The sequence below is a fragment of the Apteryx rowi genome, unplaced genomic scaffold (assembly GCF_003343035.1).
Source record: "Apteryx rowi isolate R43461 unplaced genomic scaffold, aptRow1 scaffold_587, whole genome shotgun sequence".
Lineage (NCBI taxonomy): Eukaryota > Metazoa > Chordata > Aves > Apterygiformes > Apterygidae > Apteryx > Apteryx rowi.
The window spans coordinates 264,122-285,759 of record NW_020450857.1 but is presented as its reverse complement, the minus strand read 5'-3'; the positions used below and the strand labels follow the sequence as shown (position 1 = coordinate 285,759).

General features: G+C 53.4%; 1 protein-coding gene across 1 annotated transcript in view; it reads left to right on the top strand.

Moving 5' to 3' along the window:
- The window catches only part of FCHSD2 (FCH and double SH3 domains 2), a 156,629-nt gene extending 155,387 nt beyond the window's left edge, over nucleotides 1-1,242 (top strand). The window contains exon 20 of the mRNA XM_026082655.1: nucleotides 1,118-1,242. The gene's annotated coding sequence lies outside the window, so the exon portion shown is untranslated. The remainder of the gene's footprint in view (nucleotides 1-1,117) is intronic.
- The last annotated feature ends 20,396 nt before the right edge of the window (nucleotides 1,243-21,638 follow it).

The following is a 21,638-nucleotide window of genomic DNA, read 5'->3' as shown; positions in this document are numbered from 1 at the left end:
GTCTTTCCAGCAGATATCGGGGTGGTTGAAGTCCCCCATGAGAACCAGGGCCTGGGATCGTGAGGCTACTTCCAGCTGTCTGTAGAAGGCCTCATCGACTTCCTCATCCTGATCAGGTGGCCTGTAGTAAACACCCACAACAGTGTCACCTCTGTTAGCCTGCCCTTTGATCCTTACCCATAAGCTCTCGACTCGCTCCTCATCCACCCCWAGGCAGAGCTCAATACATTCCAGTTGCTCTCTCACATAAAGAGCAACTCCACCACCTCGCTTTCCTGGCCTGTCTTTCCTAAAAAGCACGTAGCCATCCATGACAGCACTCCAGTGCTGTCAGTATTCTCCGCATTATTCTCCGAATAGCAATATCCATCAGATCAAAGCTTCAATTAAAAAGCATCACAAATTTGTTGGTTTCTAAGCCGTTGTATGGGTTATATTGAATGCGCTCTTATGTGTTCACCTTTTTTTTTTTAATTTTTTTTTTTCCTAAGCCAGTACATTTTCTACCTTTAGTTTACTAACAAGGGCTATTTTTGAGGCTGCATTTACAAAATCATCTAACCAGATTTTATCATAAACTTTGCACGTACTTGCAAATCCCGACTCAAGCTGGGTCTCTGCGACATTAGCATTTGCCAATCTCCTTTCCCAGTGGGATCTTTAACCAAGAGTGGGGCTGTTTGAAGAAAAAAAACCTCATTGATCAGTTATGAAGTCAGTGACTGTCCAATGAAGAGTCTTTTCCATAGTTTTCATTCTTTTGCACCTCTTGTCCTGTTGATCTGTTTGAGGTCTTTTTATGTGTTTATCAAACTTGTTCTTAAGTTTAAAAAAAAAAAAAAGTTTTTAAAAAGATTTAGCTGTTTGCAAAAATTTTGAAAGCTTCACACTGCAGAAGAAAAGCAAGCGTTGCCATAACGTTCATGTTCAGTTTCTTTGGCCAGTTTTTCTGTGTCCTTCATACCTGGACTTTCAAAATTCAGAAGAGTGTTATTTAAAGTCTCTTTAGTTGTATTTTAAAATATTTTCTGTAAGAGCTGCTAATTTTATTTAAAAAAAAAAAAGAAGAAAAGTTGTAAAAATATGCCTCCTTTTTAACTATGATTTCTTCATACAGGGCATGTATTCGACGTATCATCGTGTACAGCGTCAGTACACTGAAAGCATAGGTGCAAATGCTTTCTTTATATTGGCTGTAAAAAGTTTGTATTTATTATGTATAAAACGTTGAATAATAAAAAAGTGGAACTAAAGCCATGAGGTTGCCTTGGTGCGAAGCGCTGCTGCATATACGGGAAAATGTCCTTAGACGATTTGCTCTGGGCTCAGACCCGTACCTTTTGGGATGAAGCTGTAAAGGAGTTTTTCTTGGGTATCATTTCCGTGCTCTGCTCTTTTACAAAGACATTTGAATCTCCTGCTCAGGAAACGCAGTTCTCGGCAATTCTGTGACCAACGCCTCGCTTTGCTAATTTTAGTTTCTCAAAGGGAAGTGCTTCTGGCGTTAGGCGCTAAATGATACGTGAGGTCTGCGTGTTGAGTTGCTCCTGATTTTTTGCTTTAAGTTGTTTGGAGACTCTATTTTACGCTGCTCGAGCAAAGCTTGGTGCAGCGGGGCTCCAGCCTGGCCGGCCACTGGGCATTGCTGCGGCATTAGGTTAGAGCTTTAATCTTTTATTTCCAGTGTTCACGCTGAACTGTTAGGCAGGCTTTCATCATTTTTTTCCCCTGAAGCCTCTTCCTCGGAGAAATCCCATCTTCCCCTGCTTTTTATATGCATTCACGGTGCTCCTCCAGAAATTATTGTCCTGGCTTGCTGCTTTGACCGCTTTGTCCTTTCCTTTCAGCATCTTGCTCTTTTCATCTCTCCTTTTCTTCCCGCGTCACGCACAAACCTCGTTGCTTGCAACTCTTTTCACTCTCAGCATCGCTTTTAAATGATGACAATTCCCAAATCCACCGGTACTGTCACTTCCCATATCTTCCATTTTTTTAACAGCCTCCCTTCATGCCTTGCCTACTTTTTTTCCTTCCCCCTCCCCAAAAAAAAGCCACGAAGACACAGACCCACGATAAAATGACTGTTCAGCAAGCAGGTGGGCTGCGATCCCATCGTAACACAACTTATGCAATGTGACTTAGTCCCTTAATGCAGGGGAATTGCGTTGGGGTCTCGTTTTGTTTTGCTCCACGGAAACATTCCAAGAAACGTAGACACGTCGGTGTGATCTTTTTCCCGCGTAACACAAGTATCCCTCACTGTTAATAGTAATAAAAAAGCAGAACGAAACCCCCGTTGCCTTCTGCAAAATAAAGGATCTTTTGCTTCTCTGCACGTAATAACCTGCTCCGAGGACGGGCTGCTCTGCAACTTGCACTTTTTTCCTGCTCCATCTTCCAGCAAGGTCCCTATAATTAATGACCTGCAAATCTCTGCATGGGAGAGGCAGAAGGAGCAGGACAAATACTTTAATTGCCATATCCTCGCATTAAGCCTCCCGGGAAGCTTGGGAGGGGAGAAGGTGTTGCTGCGGAAAGAGTCCCGTTCCCCTATCTTTTCTCCCATTTGCAGATCAGATGCCGTCCATAAAAATGATGGAAGGGACGGAGGGAAGCGTGCTGTCCCCATGTCGTTCGTCCGACCGGTTCTCTTCCAGAGGTGAGCTGGGGGATACTGGGACCTTAGCTCAAGGCACGCGGCGAGGTGGGAGAAAGCGAGTGATAAAAGGCAAGAAAACTTAACCGAAGTCAGGGAGGCAGCAAATGAGCCAATAAAAAATACAGCTCGGAAAACGCTGACGTGCTTACTCTACCGAGCGGTTTCGTACTCGAGGCGTTCCCCGGGGGTGGACCGAGGATTACAAATCTGGTAGAAGGATCCCTGTAGTGAGGGAACCTCTGCATTGCAGAAGTGCGGGTCGTTCCAGCCGGAAAAATACAAGCGCCGCAACGATTTCAGGGCTGCACGGGGGAAAGTAAGAAAAAAAAATCTTGCTGTCGGTTAGYGGAGTTGAACTGCAATAACCGGCTGACGTCCGCAGCGAATAATCTCRGTTCCCGGGGAGGAAAGGACGATGATAGATGTGTAGGGGGTTGTGTGTGTGTGCGCAGACGCGCAGTCGCTCACCGTTTAAACAGCGCCGTTGTGCTATAACCGTACTTGCCCACACAAATGGAAGAAAACTGCCGGCAGCAGGTAGACAGGCTATAGTTTAACATGCCGAAATGTGCTCTAAATCCCCRGGGAAAACTTAGCCCTCTTCCCTCCCCCTCTTCCTCCAGAAATATACCCTGGAATTAGTTTTATCTGCAGCAGCCCAAGATTTAGCTTATACTATGTGCAACAGTACCAGCGGGAGATAAAATCGAGACTGGCTCAGTGAAAAGAGCAGCTCCTAGTAAATTATTAAGACTATTTCTTGCGTTCAGCCATCGCCAAGTTTTCCGTCTGGCTGTGTGATGCTGCTTTGCTCGGAAGCTAATGAGATTGTCGTCTGAAAGGGGATGACCAAATTTGTGCCCGATTTAGTCTGTAATGCCTTTCTCCCTTCTTCTCTGTGCACGCTCCCTGAGAAAAGAGCTTTAAGCCAGCCTGAAACCTTCCAGAAAGCAAGTGCCGTGGACTTTGTGTCGTTCATGGAGCCCGGGGTTGCTGGGATTGCTGCTTCAGCCGATTTGAAGTCTCGTAGGCAACTTCTTTAGTAGTGCTTTAAGTTGTTCCCTGTGCAATCTCCGCAGAGACTCAGGAGTCTGATTGCAGGATCGAGGCTTCAGATTATATGCCCTTACCTGTCCTCAGAAAATGAGGTTCAAACATGGCCTTGTTCCTATTCCCAATAAAACTTTGGAAAACYGTATGCTGTAGAGACTGGCTGCTTTGTAGGTTGGAAATGGCTTGAGGAGTCTTGCAGTTCTGCGTTATCGGCCCAGGCCACATTGTCAGCGCATGAGGCTTGTTTCAGTATGTCCCCGTCGGCGGTGGCTTCGGCCGCTTTGTTTAAAACCTCTTTTGCTGCCTTATGCTTTGCACAGCCGGGATCTGAAGGGTACAGGGTGGAGGAAGCAGGCCCAGCCGTCTCCGTCCCCGTCCATTGAGCGAGCRTCCCCTCTCGCGAAAACTGTCGCCAACTTGTCCCTGCTGCTTGGCAGCCTCAGCAATGGCCAAGGATTGAACGGACTTCACAGAAGGCTTTGGCTTCTCCTAGATCGCTGCGCCCATCGGAACAAAAACGTGACCGTGTGAATATCTAAGTGTTCCCTCGGGTCGCATGGTGTTTGYCGTAAAGAGCAGGAGGCAGAYGTGGYTAAGCCGAGAYGGAAAGGTTCCCTTTTTAGTACTTYATCTTSACTASGAAGGTAAARGCTATTCAACCTCAAACCTGCAAGCTAGGAGCCAGAGGCTGCTTCTCCAGCCACTCTGGTTCTTCTTGCACCTAAAGATATCATTTCAGACAAAAAYGTCTCTGGATTCGATGCAAATGGAAATACTGATTGGAGCTTACTTTGCAGATGTGAATATCTTCTRATGTTTGCAATGACTGYTTCTACTCCAGAACAGGATACCCAGGGATGGAGGAGTCTGTCRCTCCTTGGTCRTCTCCTGAGCGTTACCAGGAGAAATCCCGCTCCTGAAACTAGCGGTTGGATCRTTAATACGTTTTGCCTGAGGCCACTAACGAGGGTCCTGGTTCCATGGTTACTGTTAAGCAGCTAGAGCAGTTTCCTGCACTAATTGCTAGGGTATGATCCAGTGTGGAGGAAGGCRCTTACCCGCACCTCCTTACAGAGCTGAAAATGGTTCGGGCGATACATGGTTCTGTTACGGCTCGCCGGATTTCACCGCGGTACGGCATGCTATTTCAGGCTGCACTCAGAATTTGCAATGAGGACGGTGACAAAATTAAGCAGGTAGTTTGAAAGAACAGGTCTGACTTAGCGGTTTTAATGATCGCCACAAAAGCGGTCGTTACGATGGYGTTAGCAAGACGCGCGGAACGGACCTGAGCGGGGAGAGACAATCGCGGTGCKACATTGGACTGGAGAAACTGGCAGCAGGGGTCCAACTCCCAGCTCTCCCATTAACCGGCGGTGTTGCTTTAGCCAAATTCTCTAATTTCGCTGTGCCTCAATTCCCTGTGTGTAAAGCAACGCTAGCGCCACCGAAAGATTTACCTTTAGCAAAGATAAATCCRTAAATTATCAGGTTGTGCGATGAAGCACCCTTCTATTTTGAAATTATTTGTGTTCCTGCCCTGAATTTTCCCTGTTCTTAATGGAGTGGTTTTGTTTAGATTTTTGTGTTTTAATGCAAATTCAAGAGCAATTGCAGTGAGGTATGCCTCTGCTCCTGTGTAATTAGTTTTGCCTACTGTAATTGCTTCTCCTTTTTCCATTGTTTATTGAAAGACAAATGAATTTCCAGGTCTTGTTGCACTGGGAGCGCTGACAGCAGCTTTTTTAAATCCCATAGCGCAGCTCTTTGTCTTTTTTGCCCAGCTGAATCCTGCAGAGTGGGCCAAATTCAGCTTCACCTCTGTGTCCTGAGCAAACGACTCTGCTAATTAATTGCTCTAAGACTGGGGCCTCCCTCCTGCTTAATGTGGGGCAGCGATGGAGCGAGGGCGTCCGTCTGCGGGCACCACCATGCTCAGGTGAGAGGGCTTCAAGCGTGGACAGAAAACAGCAACAACCTTGGATTAACTTGCTGAGTAAACTTGGATTACGAGACACGAGAGGCTGATAATTGAAAAGTAGAGTTACAGCATTTTTTAGAACCTGTTCTATTCTTAATTTTGTGTCCTCCTTATAAGAATATCTTGGTTTCTGAAAAATGAGGATATGATCCACCGCATTATGTGTTTTTCTATTTGTGCTCTTTTGGTTTATTGTCCCAGACTTACCGTTTCTGTGCAGCGAGCGGAGTTGGTTTTAAAAGAGAAGAATTAGCATTTTTCTCAGAAATGAGATGACAAAAATCACTGCTGCTCCTTCTTAAGAAGAAGGAATGGCTGCTGCGTACGAGCAGCAAAGGAAGTGGAGAGAAATGACGGAGAGGGGATTGTGGCTGAAGAACACGAGTGGTTAGTGAGTACATTAGAGCTGGAAGGCAGCGCTCGACCAGCCAGCGCGTTTGGATGCCAGAAAAGAAAAATTATGAGGAGGAAAACTACTTTTGGCAGAGCTTTGGAAGAAAGGCCGAGGGAAGCYGTGAGTACTTGGACTTCCCAGAAACTTCGGTGAAAGGATCTAAGCAGCCTTTTTGGGATCCTTGAGCCAGAAGGGCAGAGGGAAAGCCAGACGATAATCGCTCGCTAAGGCGTGAAAGTGGTAGGAGGCTTTCTGAGGCCACGGTTCAATGATAAAGCAGCTTTCGGGCACCCTGTGCTAGTCCRAGAATGCCAATGGCCCCATAACGCGGAGTACGGATAAACTTGTGCCACCGGTTTAGATATATTCAGTAAGTTTTGACAGGTTCACTTTTGTACCAGCAGGCCTGATTCCCAGATAAGGTGTTATCTCTCCGTGTCGCTCTAACTATATGCCAAATCAGGCATCGTGTGTCCTCTCCCAGGCAGCACCGAGGCAGAAACCTGGCCTAGGTTGTCGCTAATTCAGCAGAGACGTACCTGTGCCTGGTTCAGCTTTGCACCGGGCAGTGCCCGGGTCTGGTACTAATAATTGTGGAATGAAAACACAAACTGGGAAAGGCGTTAAAAGATTTTTCTAATGAAGCAGACTTCATTAGGAAACGCTGGTTTGGCAAAATCTGGAAAGAGATCTGTCACCAAACTGAAACGCTTCGCTGTTTTGATCGACTGCATCGAAACTTCAGGGTGGAGTCTACCAGACCCCGCCAGGTTTTCTCCCTGGCTTTCCTGGGGAGTATTGCTGGAAAGTTTTGTCTTCCTGAGGATCTGATCCTTGAATCCCCGTGCACGCCGCGATGCTGCTGGGAGCTCCTGGGCTTCAGTTGAAGGCAGGCAGTCAAGGAGCATCGTAGCTGCAGACTGCCCGTATGGAGCTTGGACGCCCATGAAGCACGAGTATAGACAAGGACTAACCTTGCACAGGGCCAAGAGACCCTCGATATCTAGCTGGGCTTGAGAGTTGCTGGGCTTTGCTATTGGTGGGGACTTCTCCCTACTCCAGGTATCAAGGGACTCTTTTGGGACGTAGCATCCAGCATTCGGTGTGCCCACCTCTATCTCAGTTCTTTCAAAAGATTTTTTTTGCCAGAGTTTTAACAGAAAATACTGCAATTTCGCAGAATCACAGAATGAGGTTGGAAGGGACCTTTCGAGATCATCTAGTCCAACGCCCCTGCTCAAGCAGGGTCACCTAGAGCAGGTTGCCCAGGACTCTGCACAATTTCATTTCAGATAAGGAATGTCTTTTTTGACATGTTAGAGTCTTGAGCCAAACAGAAATGCCACATTTTAAGCACCTCTCTGGTGAAAAGCCTGTGCAACTCTGAAACGGAAACCCACTGCAATACAGGACCCAGCGTCAGGAGCTGTCAAGTTGAAAGATTAAAATAAGGAGTGCTCAAGACTTCGTTCGGAATCACATTTGAGGGATTGCAGCTGAGGAGCAAGGTGGCGGGATTGAGAGGGGAAAGGGCGCATCGGTAAATCTGCAGTTACGATCTCTTCTTTAATCCAGCCCTTGTCTCTTGCCTTCATTGCGCCAGCTGCCTTCTGACCGCCGCTGGCTTTGCGAGGCCAGATATCCCCGTGCCGTAAATCAGCGCTGCTTCCCCCAGCTGATGTGGCTACATCTCGGCCCTTGCAACGGAGCGCCGCATTGGGAGCGAAAAGCCTAAATGCCTGACAGTTAATATTCCTGGAAAGGAAATCAGCATCACACCCAGGGCTCAGACTACCACAAATTGTTGTTGAGGTCAGTGCGAATTATTACCCAAGGACGCTGACAGGGCGCGATTGTTCTCGGATGACGCGGGGGATCGCATGTTAATTCAGCTGGCGGAGCTGTTATGACTAATAGCGGAGAACTGCTGCTGCTGCTTTTGAAATGATCCGACTGAGCTAATCCACGGATGAGGAGACGATTTATTGATTTGAAGTCCCAGCCAGACGTCGATGGAGCTAATTCTAGCATGTTAAGTGTATTATTCCTACAGAAAAGCAGGCTTGGTAAATACTTTTCATTTATTTATTAGCCCTTGCAACACAGTTGTGTTGTATTGCAGCTTGAATGTTTTATTTAGAGACGTGAATAGCTGCAATACCGAAAACAAGAGCTTTCTGGATGCCAGTCATTTGACATTTTTGCTGAAACTGCTCATTTTCCAAAGTAAATAGCCACTCACAAGTGCTAACACTGGTTTGAGCTCATCCTTTCTTTGGAGCTATTTTTAAAAGATCAAAACCAAGAAGAGGCGCTAAGTTGGAGGCTCTGCTTTTGCAGTCTGCTCAGGTGTCTCTTCCCTCTTCATGGGTCTCTTGCAAGGCAGCTTCTGAGGCCTCTGGTTAATGTCCTAGAAAATAACCTTGTGCTTAAACTAACAGCCGTTTGATCGCTGTTGCTCGCTTGCTGTTTCTTGGGGGTTGCCTGCGGGAGCTGGACAACGCGAGAACTAGGTTACGGTTGAGGCTGCTTGGGAGCAGCTCCTGCCCCGTTGTGGCTTCCCCGGGGCACAAGCTGGTGCGTCCTGCCATGTCCCGAGCCGGGGAGTATTCGTGCCCATGCTGCTTCGCTCACACAGGGTTTTCATTCAGTCTGGCAAAATCGTGGGTTATTTAAAAAAATAAAATAAAAAATCGTATGTACGTATTCTGAAGGGCAGGCTAGGACCTGAGACTCAGCTGGCAACTGGGCCTTGGAGAGGGTTTTGCCCCATTAGTACTCAGCCTGTCCTCGTGCCAACGGCCATTAGGAGGAACTGCAGGATGGAGGTCAGCCAAGTCGAGATCGCTTAAGCGTCCCCAAGGAGCACTGGTGTTGGATTACACGAGAAAACGATTCTGCGCCTTTGATGCCTTCGCATTTGTTCTCCGCGCTGCAAAACAGTTGGGCTTCCCCTCGCCAAAACGGGGAGACGACGCAGCGCGAAGCTCTCCGAGGCTCTGGGACCAGGGCCTGGGCGGCTGGAGACCTGCCCTTCCGTTGACTCCCGCCCTAACCCCAAGCAAGTCGCTTCGCCGACGCTTGCCGCCAGTTCTCTTAAAACGTTTTGAAGATGTCATCCTCCCAGACGGACGGCTCCTGAGGGAAGTGCAAAGCATTATCGTTAGGATCTCGGGGATGGAGGGAGCTTTGCTGATTCCTGGCACTTCAAGGCCTCGCAGATGATCGCTCCCCATCTGGAATCTTTCATCATCGGTTTTACTTTCATTCACCGTGTCACAGTCGGGCTCCTCTCTCCCTSCCCTGAGTGTTTCAAGCAAAGGTTGGGAAAAATCCTCCATCTTCCCAGTCCCCAGACTCCTATTAAACCCCCTAAATCTTTATCATTCTGCAGCATAATGGGTTTCAGATCTATTAAGCGGCGTGCTCCCTGGAAGGTGGCTGCGCGCCTGTTTCAGAGATGAGGGCAGCAGCGACGGTAGGTGCTGCGTGTTTACGGAGCGACTGAATTAATGGCRATTTAATTGTTTGAGTTGGGCCAACTTACTGTCAGCTAGCCTCCATGTCTGCTGTTTGATGACCTAATTACACACAGGCTGTTGATGCAGCTGTAGTTTTATTCGGGGCTTTGTTGCTCGACTGTAATAGTGCAAAAATAAGGAATGTTTTTGTTAGTCTACGGCCGGTTAGGACTTTGCAGATATTGCAACGTAGCGTTAATCTGCGGCCCCGGCYGGACGAATGCTGTAGAAAGTGCTGGCTTAGTCGAACTCGCCGCGGACGGCTGCCGACGGCACCGAGGCAGATAAAGTGGCGAACGTGCAGCCTGCTCCACCTACCCGTAACTTCCCACAGCGGAGCGGCCGGGCCAAAACCAGCCCTTCACCAGCGCAGCCAGGTCCGTGGGGACCCTTCGATAGCAGCTGCAGGCAGGGCGGCGCGAACGTCGCCGTCAGCGGGACGTGCGGGCGGTCGCACAAGAGGAAGCCGGATGGAGGAACCCTACGGATCCGGTGCTCCTCGGCCGGGCAGCTCCACAGTGCTGTGCCAACTGCAAAAAAAAAAGGAGAAAAAGGCCAGTGAAGCCWCTGAAAACCTGCCACGGAGTGAAACTAGTGTTGCCACCTGATGCCTGCGGAAGCAGCTGGATTTGGGGCTCAGCATGCGCGTTGGCACAACCGTCCCCGATCCGCCTGCCGAGGCGCTGGTCCCCGTTTGGGAGGAAAGAGGACCTGAGCTGGCGGCGTTCAGCGGTGGGGTGCACGTGGAGAAGGCAAAACTAGACCACGAAACGCTGGTCCGGCGCGCCAGCACCGAACGCTGGGCCAAGGCATCGGTGACTCCTTGTCCACCCAACGGCTTCGGCGCTGTGCGGGCTGTTTTCCGGTCCATCCCCACGGACCGGCCGCCCTTCGCCCCACGCTGCAGCGCCCTGAGGTGCCACCGTCGGAGCCGGGCCTCTGCGGCTGTTTCTGCGTGCCGCCGGGATGCGCTTGGGGACAGCGGGAATTGCTGCTCGGCGGTTTGTCTCCAATGCAGCACGGCATCTTTCTAAAGAACGTAGAAGAGGTGCGATTTCCCGGCGCTGAATTTTTCCTGCTGTAATTATTGCTTTTAATCACCTCATTACCCAGCACAGAAAAGAGCTTAAAGCTGCAGGTAGTAGCACAGTGGGGAGAAAGTATATTGAGCTTTCCAGCTCTATTTTATTTTATTTATTTTTTAACTCTGTCCCTCAGGGCCTGGAAATTAAAAAGYCGCCTGAGGAGGTTGCAGAAGAGACGCTGGCACAGCAGGGAGAGCTGCTCGGAAGCGGGAGCCTGATGCTCGGCGCCGTTTCGCTTCCCCGCTCCGAACTTCTCGCTGTAAAGCGGCACAAATGCCTCCCGCAGGCTCCGCTCCGGCACGGGGCGCGGACCACCCGGGCGCTCTTCTTCCCATGCTGTCTCGCCGACCAGGTGAGCACGAGCAAACCCTCCTCCTCGCTTTCTCCATCTGTGCGCGCTCCGTATATCTGCTCCCGTGTCCCGCTCGATGGAGCGCCCCGAGCTCGCCTGGGCTCTCCCGATCCTCCTGCATCGCGTCACGGGGGCGCGCGGCTCCGCCGGGAGCTGCCGTTTCGGGGAAGCGTGCGGACGGACGGGCAGGTGCCCTGCCGTTGAGACGCCCGTTCTCTCGTTGCCTCCGAGAGCGGCGCCGCTGTAAATCGCTGCGAAACGCGGGCCGCGGCGGAAGACGGCCGCCTCCTGCCCCCCGCTYGGCTCCCGCGGCTCGCAAGCCGATTAGGAATCGCTTACTTCAGCTGACGGGTTTCAAGTGATACTGGCGGGGCAAACTGCTCTCCTTGAGTTTTCCCTTCCGCACCTTGCGCTAGGGCAGGCGAGGCCGTAAGGCCGGGGCGCGAGCTGTTGGAATTACCTCCGTTAGCAGCCAGCAGCTTCATTAAATAGTAAAGAGCAGAACAATTTCCAGCTAAAGAGCACATCGAGCGTCCTTATTTCGTTTCCTGTTTATAGAGGAAGTATAAATTATTTACTAACGTGCTTAAAGCCCTCTAAGTGAATCCAGGCAATGAAGCAAAATCTCGTTTACAGGGGCAGGTGCCCAAAGGAAAGCGTCGGCGCGATGAACTCGTTTGCGAACAGCCGCTAAAACGTTGCCGGCAGTTTTAGCGGATTTCCTGGAGGTAATAGGCTGGGGTTATGATCAAGTCGGGCCAGTAGGTCGTGCTTCCACGCTCGGATAGCGGCTCGGCGATCGGTGCCGTTTGCGGATGACGGCCTCCGGCTTGTCCGTCCCGTCCCACTCCGGTCCCTGCTCCTGCTTGGCTTTGGAGGGCATCGTTTGCGGAGCTCGTTGCAAATTCACACGTGCCTTTCCAGAGCCGCGTTTCACTCCATCAGAGCAGAGCCGAGTTGGACCGGGCCGCCCCAGCCGGCCGCAGGGATGGAGACGGGAGCAGGGAGCCGAGCCGGGAAACCGTGCACCGTTTCGCCTCGCTACCTTCGAGCGCCGTTCGAAGCTTTGCCGGGCTTCGTCCCCCCCTTTCCTTGCCGAGTGAAGAAACGGCAAATCCTCCCGCGTGTTAAACGTTTGCGAACCGCTTGCAGACGCGGAGCTGCCTCCCTCCGGTCCCAAGCCTGGCTTTCCGCTCCGCCTCGCCCCGCTCTGCAAAGCCGGGTCGCCGGGGCCGCCGGAGCGGGGCTCGGGCTCCCGCTCCCGCAGCAAACGCCAAGGGGCAGGGTCCGTTTCTCAGGAACTTTTCCAAAGCTGCCGGAATCACGAGCGACTCAGCGAGGGGGATTTATAACAGGCCTGGCAATTCAGCTCGAACGGTAGCAGCTGCTCCAGCGGCAGCAATAAACTATAATACTCGGGCTCCTGCAATAAAACTCCCATCTGAGGCAGACTTTACAAATGCTTTACAACCAGTGCTTGCAATTCATCATCTCTCTACTTGAATTACTTTCCAGGATCGGTCTACATTCCCTTAATGCGAACTATCTCGTCTTGTCCATCTCTGCCCCGGGTTTTATTTTCCACAGCCGCTTGCTGGGAAAATTCATTAACTCTGCGGCGCCTCTGACGAAATTGCTGGTCGCGAGGGTTGGCGATCGGGATGTTTTTCTCTTCGGGGCCTCAGGCTCTCGTACAGAAAGGCGGTAGGACACGGGCCGAGCTCGGAGCATTGGCCTTGGCCGTTGTTTCTTGGCATCACGGCAGGGCCCAAGAGCTTGGGATGTGGGTTAGGTTTCCCCCAAAGGCTCCAGGGAAGGCTACGGTCCGGTTTTGGGACCCTTCTCTGCCCGCGTGGGGACAGCAGCACCCTGTGGGCACCAGGTTGGGGGGGGGGCGTATTGAGGTGCTGGGTTTTGTGCCCAAACAGATGGCAGAAACTGGGAATTCGCTCCCAAGTTGGCTTGAAATACAGCGATTTGAGGACGCTCTTCAGGACGAGCGTTCTCCTTCAGGGGAGGCGAAGAGAGCTTCTGCCCTTGGCTTTGCACRTCCAGGAGCACTTTGGGCTCTGTGACGCCCCTCGGCTTTTGGTTTTTGTGGTCACCAAACACTGCGGGTTGGGATATACGGGGAGGACTCGTCCTCTTCTGCCCCCGGCTCATGGGGAGGGAGTGGGACAGGGTRAAGGTCACCGAGATGCTGCTCGGAGGAGTTATGTTGATGGGCACAGCCCGATCTCTTCTCCCTGGAAGCTGCAAAAATATATATGTCTAGTAACGTAATACATGATCCAATCCCCCTACTCCCAGCCGGCAGCGAGATCCCGGCTTGGGCTGAGGTTTCTGCTCTGTGCTCGGTTTCCCATAGCAGCTGCTCTCCCCTGGGACCTCCTGGCTATGGGAGAGCTTCCTCGCATGCGGCTACTACGTGCCTCTAAAAAAATAAAATATAAACCCCCGGAATACCACCCGAGTTCCTGATGATTTTGGAAGTGCAGGGATGACCGGAGGGGATGGAGAGAGGTGCTCAAGGCCATCTGAGCAGCCACCCCTTCCCCTATTGTCGGCTTTCCCACGGGGTGACGGTCACTGCTCCGTGTCGTCTCCGGCGGAGGCTTCGGGCATCCTGCTCGGGGCGGTTGCGTTCCCGTCCCCGCGTTATGTGCAGAGTCGTGGGGGGCTCGGCGCGTTCCTCGGTGTGTCGGAGCTGCTCCGGCTGCGCTGCACAACGGGACGGAYGCTCTCGGCACGCAGGGGCTGAGCAGGGCCAAGCCGGCGTCGAAGCCGCGTCTTTGAACTCGGGTCTCCCGCGGCTCCTCTCGGCCCCGGACCCGCTGCCGACGCCGAGGAGTCGGGTTGTGCTGAGGCTGCAAACCTCCGCGCGCTGGCGGCTTCTCCGTAGGGACCGTCGCGGCTGCTGACGCCTTGCAGGGAGGGATCGAGACGCTGCCAAGGCGTCCGCAGCGTCCCCAGAGAGACGGGTGCGAGGAGCCCTATTTCCCTGCGGCAGCACGGGCAGGCAAGGATACCGCAAAGGTGCCTCCAAACATCACCTTCCGCCAACGTCCGGAGAAAGCACAGGGGATCCCGAAATGCAGCACGCGTGCGAACCGGGGAAGCTGCCGGCTGTCCCGGCCCCCTTCCTTGCAAAGGGCCGCCAGCCCCTCCTGGATGCTCTGAACGGGAGCCAGGTTCCTGGGGCGAAAACGCGGGGACACCGGCTTAATTGAGGCTGTTCAATGGGCTTCGGCTGCCATAAACCATGTCGCTGTCCGGGGAATGAAAGCCGAGCGGGAGCAGGGGGGAGGCAGAACAGCCCCTGATTCCCGAACCCGCTCGGAGCTGGCTTCCCCCCGGCAGCGGGGAAACCTGGCGCTAAATCCCTCCACGGCACCGGCAAGCGACCCTCGGTGGAGACACAGGGGAGGCCCCGGCATGTCCAAACACGCCGTCCGTGAGGTTTCTCTCCTCTGTCCCCTCCGTTTGTTCCCACCGATGCTGGCAAAACGGAGCCTGTTTTGCAAATACAAGAGGAGATCAAAGCGCCGCGTGCCGGAGAAGGGGGGCTGCACCGGGATCGGCGAAGGCCGCTTGGCTCCGCAGTGCAAATGCCACCCAGAATGGGCCCCGCCGAAAAGGGGGCTGCCAAAACGGTGACAAAACCCCCAGTTCGGGTACCGGGGCCGTGGGCCGGATGCTGCCTGTGCAGCTCGCTGATGCTGGCGGGTCCAGATGCCGGTGCCCATATGCGGAGTCGGCATATGGGAGCTGTCGGGAGGAGCGAAGGATGTCAGTGGTGGACCCTCAATAAAAGATTTGGGTCCGGACTCTAGTCCTTGTGCTATATCCCTGGTTCCCTGCTGGTTCTTCTCCTGCTGGCCAAAATCCCTCGCAGGACTCGCGTTCCCGAGGCCGTTTTGGCAGATGCCAAGGACAGGCAGGGAGAAGGAGAGCCGTGCTGYGACCTTCGCACCGCAGCGGCGATTTCCCTCGTGGGCCAGGAGCCCGGCAGAGGCTGAACCTCCGTCACGACCGGAGCCRGAGCCGTGGGCCACATCATCGTGGCAGTCAACAGGGCCGAGGTCCTGAGTGCCACCCCGAGGGCACGGGCACCACGAAGGAGCGTTGCACATTTTCCGCAGGGGGGAAACTGAGGCAGGGGGGTGTCTGTGCTGCCGGGGACGGTGGTGGAGCCAGACGGGCCCTGCAGCAGAGCTGGGACCGCTGGCACCTTCCCGACTTCCCTGATTTATCTCAAGGGACCGTGCAATGCTCCTGGAGGATGGGGAGCCCCGAGGCCACCCCAGGCTGATGTTCCCAGGATGCAGCCAGCCCTCCCCGCCTCGGTTTTCCTTCTTTTGCTGCCGCAAGGCCGAGGATTTCGCCCGCTGCCGCGGGCCTTGYGGACAAAGGGAGCTCCTTCCCTTGCAGCGCAGCAGCCCTCTCGTGGCTGGCTCTGCGCAGCGGCGGGGAAACAGGGGACAGGACAACGGCGGAGCCACGGTCCCCAGGGGTGGCCACCTCTTCCCCTCCTCCCTCCGTGCCTGGAAACCTGAGTGACGGCCTTCCCCCTCGTGGAGTTTACGGGATTGAGTGGGATGGTGCAGGGTGCCTTCCCTGCGAGTCGTCGCTTCCCAGCCCTGGTGGTCCTAGCTGACCATGCCTAAACACCGTGCGGGGTCCCCCTGCCACCCTGGGGACACTGCAGGAGCTCATCCCACATCCGTGGCCACCCCGAGCGAGGCCCTGAGCTCCCTCGTCCCGTGTGGGGACGGATGCGCTCAGCGGGTGCAGCGTCGCGCGGGACGTTACGTACGTGCCTCCGGGACATCGCAGCTCCGGCCGAGCGCCGGGAGGGCTCGCTTGGTCCTTGCGGCTTGAGGGTCTCCAGCTGCCCCCCGGGAGAGGAGAGCGCTGGACAGGGATGCTAGGCTGAGCTGTCTTCCTCCAACACGGGTAAGTCGGGAGCCGCTTTTGGGGAGAGCAGAGAAATGTGGCCAGGTACCTGCCTACCTCCCCGTCACCGCTGTCCTTGCTGTCCCACCTTGGGGCTGCCAGGCCCGCTCCCAGTTGAATGTCCTTTCGTCACGGCAGTGGATGGGCTCCCTTTGCACCCTGGAGGAATTTCCTGGGGCGCTTCGCTTTGCCGGGCCATATCTGAGCTCTCCGGGGTGAGAGGGGCAGGCAGTTCACCGCCTTTCCGGGTTGCTGCTGGTCTGCGTTTAGGTGGGGATAGARCTGAGATGACTCCATCCCTTTTTGGCCATAAGTATCAGCCTGGAGGCTTCACTGCCCTTCTGCTCATCTCCGGAGCGGAGAAGAGCCGCGCTGGCCGACTCGGGCTGGGGACGGATGGAGCCAACGGAGGAATCCCACGTTGCTATTTGTGGAAGGGACTGAAATGTTCCCGGCTGCGAAGGCCGTGTTTCGGAGCCCGCTGGCTTAGCCGGGCCACGTCTGGGGTGGGAGAGGGGACATTCCCTCGCCGCTGTAACGCCATCAAGGCCCCGGCTTTGTACCAGGGTGCAGCTTGACCCCGGCTTCGGTTGTCGATGCTGACCCTGAAACGCTGACACAACACATAGTTTCTCCTTAATAGGGCATGGAAAAGGCGATGCACATCAGGGCCAGGCTTTTTGCTAATGCCGTGTCTTTCCCTTTACATGATCCAGAAATACGTCGGCTCAGCCCCTCCGGGGTGAACTCAGCCTGAAAGAAAGAAGATCCTGGGCAGATATTTCCCGCTCTGTGAAGGCTCATAGCTTGCCCTGTATCGTGGGCCCAAGCAGGAAATCAGCAGGCGGCAGAGGGGTGGATTTTGTTAAGGTCAGGAGGGCCTTTTCTTAAAAAAATGTTTGAGACACCCTGGTTAATAGGCTCCTGGGCTCGGCTTCCTGCACAGAGATGTCTTCAGCTCCTGGCCACCCCACCAAAATCAGTGTCTGACCATCTGATGTTACCCTGGAGCAAGGACTGCAAATGCAGATGTTGACATCTGGCCAGATGATCCCCACCAACTCGGCACGGTGCTGCTGTGGCCAGGGCTGGGACCGCGGGTTCCCCAAGTGCCACCCCAGCCCTGGCCCCCTTCGTGGGCTGGGAGCGGAGTCTTTCAAGCAGGACATTCCCATCTGGCCCAGTCCCCGTCCCCATCCCCCTGCCGCAATTCCCTGCCCTATCCTTGGTGCTCACAGGCGGCCGTCGAGCTGGGCTGGAGCAGGGAAACGAGCAGAGCTTTAAATAACCTCCCCCAAAATACATGTGTGTTTGTGTTGGACCGTTTCTGGGAGCTGGTTCACAGCCGGGCTCCAGAAACAGCGGGATGGGAGGGGGCCRGGGGGAGCAAAGGGCAGGCAGGGGTGAGGGAGGAAAGAGGAGAGCTCCTACAAGCCTCTTTGCCGCCAGGGAAAAAGCAATAGTGACGCCAGACTGGAAGAAAAGGAAACTCTTCCTCGGAGCTGGGAATTCTTCTGCCTCAGCTCATGTCTGASATGAGCAGGCGCATGTTGATACAGCATCCCTCAGAGCTGGGATCAAGGTGGGTGGTTACCTCCGGGGTGTCTCAGACCCACATCAGTTCATCGCATTTACAGCCTTGGATAAAATATAGGAGGCAATTTAGGCAGCTTTAGGAAGGGCCCAGCACCTTTGCCATCTAGATGTGGGCTGGCTTGGCCTCGCTGTATCCAGGGGATTTCTAAAGCAGGTGGGGACAGTGATAGTCCAGGTGATGCTGGCAAAGAAGAGCATCCAGGAGTTGACACAGTTCCTAAGCGGGTATCTCTGTCCACTCTACAGAAATCCAGTCAGAGCCCTGAACCCCCAGAACTCCCCAGCTCCATCCCTGGTCAACCCAGCCTGGCCTCAGTCTCAATCCCCAGGGCAGAGACCTGGCGGAAACAAATGGAGCTGTGCCTCCAAATTTTGGCCAAAAGGAAGCCCCTGTTGGGACCAGCATTGCAGGAGGCCAAGGAGAGGAGTTGTAACTGGCACTCGAGGAGCATGGAGATGAAAGGGAAGAGGGGGCCGGGGCCACCAGAGAGACAAGTGGTGTTTTTGCAGCTCAGAAAGGACCAGAGGGAGGGGAAGGAGCCAGATGAAGGCAGGAGAGTCAGGTATGATGTTTGAACACACCAGATGTGAGAAGAAGCTATGTATGGTGATGAAGCCTCCCAGCAAGATGGGACACAAGTCCCTCACCGGCATCTGTCCTTGCAAATGGGACTGCAGGTCCTGGCATCGCCCAGCTGCTCCGGACAGGCTCTCTCTTGCCAGTGTCTCAGCCATCTCTGAAGTCCTGGACAAATAAATCCCTGGGGAAGAAGGGAGGAGGGAGATGAGGAGGGAACAGAAGCCTTTTCCCACTCTGGAGAGCGTCTGACATCTAGTGGCGGAATAGTCCTTTCCCTGGCAAAGAAGAGAGCTGCTTCCTCTAAGCGCTGCTGCCTCCCTGCTCGCCCCCATGGGCCATGCTGGGGGTGGGTGTTTGAAGGTGGGGTGTGTTACCAGCACTGTACTGGTCATACTGGTATTCCCTGCACAGCTCACCTGGCTAGGCCTCAACTAGGCAACAAAACGGTGCCAGGACCATCCCCAGGCACTGAAAGGCCATCGTTCAGGCACTGACATTGTTAACAGGTCCCTGGTGGTGGTGGTGGGGTGGCCCAGGCCACTAGCACCCTTCTGGGCAGGGTTCAGGAGATAGCACAGGCCAAGGACCTTCTCAGTGGTTGTCTGCATGTGGCCACCCTATCCTTGGGAGAGAGCATAAGCAGCTGGAGAAGGGCTGGGCAGTGCCAGACGCCCTGACAACCTTCCCYGGGGTGGATTCAGGGTGGGTGGCTGAGGTCTCACTCCGCTTTTCATCCTCCCTTCGAGGGCTGGTGCCAGCTCCAGAGCAGAGGCTCCACTTGCCGTTCCCGGAGTGACACCATTTGCAGCCCAGCGCGTTTACGGGAACCTGGCCTTTACTCATTGACTTTCAGCAGGAAGGACAGAAAAYGGAGGCAGTCCGGGAGGTGGCTGCCAGGCAGACCAGCCCTTGCTGCCACGGTGGTGGCAACCTCTGTTGGTGGGGAGACGGGGACTGGTCACTGGTCTACCATCTAATTTCAAACTACCACCACTCCTAACCTGCGATCTGCTGCTGTCACCAACCTACAAACAAGAGAGCAGCCGTACTGGCTCAGAAGAAATTTAGTCCAGAATTTCTGTCTGTGGCCAAAAGCCTGGAGAAAACTGAAACTATAGCAAACGTGTCTGTATCAAACCTAGCTCCCACTGCTCTCATCTAGTTTTCATGAGACAACTGTGAACAGTCAGCTCCTGTCCATCCTTTCTAGGCCTCTGTGGGTTGGTAGATCTCAGCCACATTTTATCTTTCCCAAGCTGATGAGTCCCAGCCTACTCAGCTTTCTTCATACAGAGGTTGTCCCAGACCTGTGAACATCCTTACTGCCCTGCTCTGACCCCCCTTCCCTTTTCTTCTCTACCCTTTTAGAGATGGAGGATCAGACGTGCCCAGTGGTCACAATGTAGGCACACCAGAGATTTACTTACAGAAATGACGATCTCTGATTTCTTCTTTCTTTTTGAAAATTCCTAACATTTGGTTTGTTCTTTTGCCCACCTCTGAGCATTGAGCTGGCACTGTCTATGTAGCCCCCAGTCTCTGTCCTGGTAGTGGTCAGCTCAGAGCCCTTCACTGGACATGTGAACTGGGGAGGAGGTGGGGGGACATTCCCCCAGTGCATTTCTCTGTATATCTTTCTACCAAATTTAATCTGACTTTTGTATTTCCCAGTCATTCAAGACTCAGGTCTTCACAGTCTTCCAACCCGGGAAGCTCGGCAGCACTGGCAAACCAAGGCATCCGCCTGCTCTGTCTGTTTCCAGGTTGTTTATGAAGCTGTTGGACACCACATGCCCTGCACAGACCCTGCAGCATCTGTGTAAGGACCTCTCCGAATAGCAAGAATTGCCCAATGCTCCCACGCTCRCCCACAGCCTCTCACTTTCTGTAAAAACCTCTGGTGAGGCCTTTCAAAAGAAGCCTCACAGGGAACCAAACAGACTATTTCCATCCATTTACCCTTATCCACTTCTTTGTTGGCTCCCTTCTGGGAGGTTTGTAAGGCAGGACTTCCCTTTGTTGAATCTTCCCAAACAGACTGTATTTACCCAATAACCTGTAAGTATTCTTATGTACTAATTCTACCCATTATTATCTTTTCTACTAATTTGCCCAGCACAACCAAAGGCCTATAATCCCCTACCTCCCCTGAAGCCTTTTTTAAAAATTGGAGTTGTATTTGCCACTTTCCCTGCCTTTGGCCACCACAGAAGTCTTAAGTGAGAAATCCCATCCTGCCGTTACTAATTGAAACCTGGAGTAAATGCTTTGTCTGCAGAGGTGATGATACTGTCATAAGAGGAAAAAAAAAAAATCCATGATAGATCTGCCCCTAACCAACGATTAAACTATTTATTTAATCATTTGTTTTGCAGCGAGGCCTAAGGGCCACAACCCCGTTGCTCAAGATGCTGCGAAAACACAGAAAAGATCTACTACCGTTTGAAGAGCTTATAGTTAGCTATAAACCATATTCATAGCTAACTATAAATAGTTGATAGGTATTGTTAAAATTTGCTTAAAGTAGCAAATTACTGGGATGGAAACACAGCATCCTAGAGCAGCAAAGCGCTGCTAGTGCTTCCCTGGAAATACCAGAAAGCTGCTTTATGGGGGGGGGGGGGCCGGGAACGGCTTTCTTGGGTTTGCATAGGGAAGACACAGCTGTGCCCTGTAGAACAACATATCCTCACAGCCCCGACTCCCATCCCACGCCGGAAGCAGTCTAAAAGGAAACAAATAGTGATTTTTCGCACATTTTTTCCTAGTCTGCAGGCTCACTACGTGCATTCGGCAGCTGCCGTGAGTGTGCAGCCTCCTGATGAACCAGCCTGTTCTTCCCGCGTTGTTTTTTTTCTGCAGATTCTGGGAAAAGATTCATGGACTTCTCGGGATCGAAACGACAGATGTTTCCTTCATCTGCGAATGCTGAGAAACAGCAGAGAGGTTAAAAAAGACAAAATAAGGCCCCACTGGGAGAGACAGCTCCAGAGCCCCATCCCAGCCTCCTGCGTTTGGGAGGGCCGCGGGGGTGGCCCAAAGCCCCTTCCTGGCCGTTGCTGGCCCTACTGCCTGGCTGGTGTCCCCGGCCTGTAGCTGCACCCTCCTCAGTGCCCTCTTTTGCCCCAAAAAGCGGTGCTGGTCCGGGCGGGCGCTGCCCTCTCGCCTCGGCGCCTCAGGGCACCCTCAGGGCTGGCAGGCACCATGGCCACGACAGGAGGGCCTCCCGGGTGGGCCCCCCAGCAGCCAGTCGGGGTGAATTATTTGGCTGCCCACCCGCCTGTGCGTTTCTATGGGCCTCGTGGCCATTTTAATGCGGATTCAGGGCGTTCAGCTGGGGGAAAACCCCACCGGGAGCGCCGGAGTTAACCCCCCCCAAGATGGCTGCGCGAGAGGCCGCGGGGAAAACTACGTTTCCCATCGGCCCCGGGCTCCCGCCTCACGTGACCCCTCCGGCCCAA